The sequence below is a fragment of the Orycteropus afer genome, unplaced genomic scaffold (assembly GCF_000298275.1).
Source record: "Orycteropus afer afer isolate SDZICR_OR568_19922 unplaced genomic scaffold, OryAfe1.0 scaffold00082, whole genome shotgun sequence".
Classification (NCBI taxonomy): Eukaryota; Metazoa; Chordata; class Mammalia; order Tubulidentata; family Orycteropodidae; genus Orycteropus; species Orycteropus afer.
Genome location: NW_006921669.1, coordinates 4,835,010 through 4,836,255, shown reverse-complemented (window position 1 = coordinate 4,836,255; position 1,246 = coordinate 4,835,010). Strand labels below are relative to the sequence as shown.

At 39.2% G+C, this 1,246-nt stretch overlaps 1 pseudogene; it reads right to left on the bottom strand.

Moving 5' to 3' along the window:
* Positions 1-533: 533 nt before the first annotated feature.
* Positions 534-645, bottom strand: LOC122150052 (annotated as a pseudogene).
* Between the last annotated feature and the right edge of the window lie 601 nt (positions 646-1,246).

Here is a 1,246-nt window from a genome sequence, read left to right as displayed (position 1 = left end):
AAATGTGTATGAACTGCTGTATGGAAAATCAATTTGCTCTGTAAACTGTAACCCAAATCACAGAAAAAAAAAAAAAAAAAACCACTTTGGGAGGATAGATGGCCTCCCCACACACGGCCCTCAGAATGAAACTCCAGTTCTCACGGTAATCACCCAGCCTTTCAAGATCTGGCCTCTATTTAGCTCTGCCACAACCCTCCTTGTTCTACCTTGCATCTGCCACAGGAGTGCCTCCCAGATCCCATAGCAGAACTCATAGCAGAACGCACCGTCTCTCGTCTCCAGGACTTTGCACGCTATTTCTTTCTGTCAGAAACAAAGATTTACAGTTTTTCCCTGCGCTAACTCCCACTTATTCCTGAGATCTCAGCTTAGAGATCGAAAGCTTTTCCGAATACCCCATCCTCAGTGCACCCACTTAAAACTTCTGCATCAGAACAATCTGTATTACACCTGCCAGATTAGTTGTCTCACTCCCTCATTTAAAGAAATGGGAAAAAAAAAGTCTTTTTACAGTTATATCCTAGTACTTAGAACAGTACCTAGCACATACTACTCTTTTATTTATTGAAAGAATGATAAACATTTATTAAATTTATAATAACAGATACACACTTGATCTTAGCCAAAAGGCTGAGAAGTGATGATAAACATTTATTAACCTATTGGGTAACTAACTAGCTCCTTACATGAAGAAACAATTTTACTCTATAAAGCTCTCTAGAACTTAAAAGACATTATGAACTTATTGAGCACACAATAAGTACTCAATTACATTCATTGAATGAATATTTAAAAAAAAACACAACTCACTGCCGTTGAGTCAGATCCAACTCATAGTGACCCCTCCTTGAGTTTCTGAGGCGATATCACTACGGAAGTAGATTGCCCAACCTTCCTTCTGAGGAGTGGCTGCTGGGTTTGAACCGCCAGCCTTCTGGTTAGCAGTCAAGTGCCTTAGGCACTATGCTACCAGCCTAGATGAACAATAAACAAAGTCTCATGCTCCAAGTTCCCCCATATCCTACTTAACATCAAACCCAGATCACTCAGATTTTGATATGAATACCTAAAAATGGCAAGACTTCAATTGTATTTTCCCTTGTTTATATATGTCTGGAAGGCTCCTTACTCTTTTAAGTAGCTGAAAGGATAAAAATAAGCAGCTCTCCCCTCCAAATCACATAAAGCTATATATCTGTGTAGTTCAAGAGCTAAAAAGGTAACCCTTAAAACTGGAAGACCA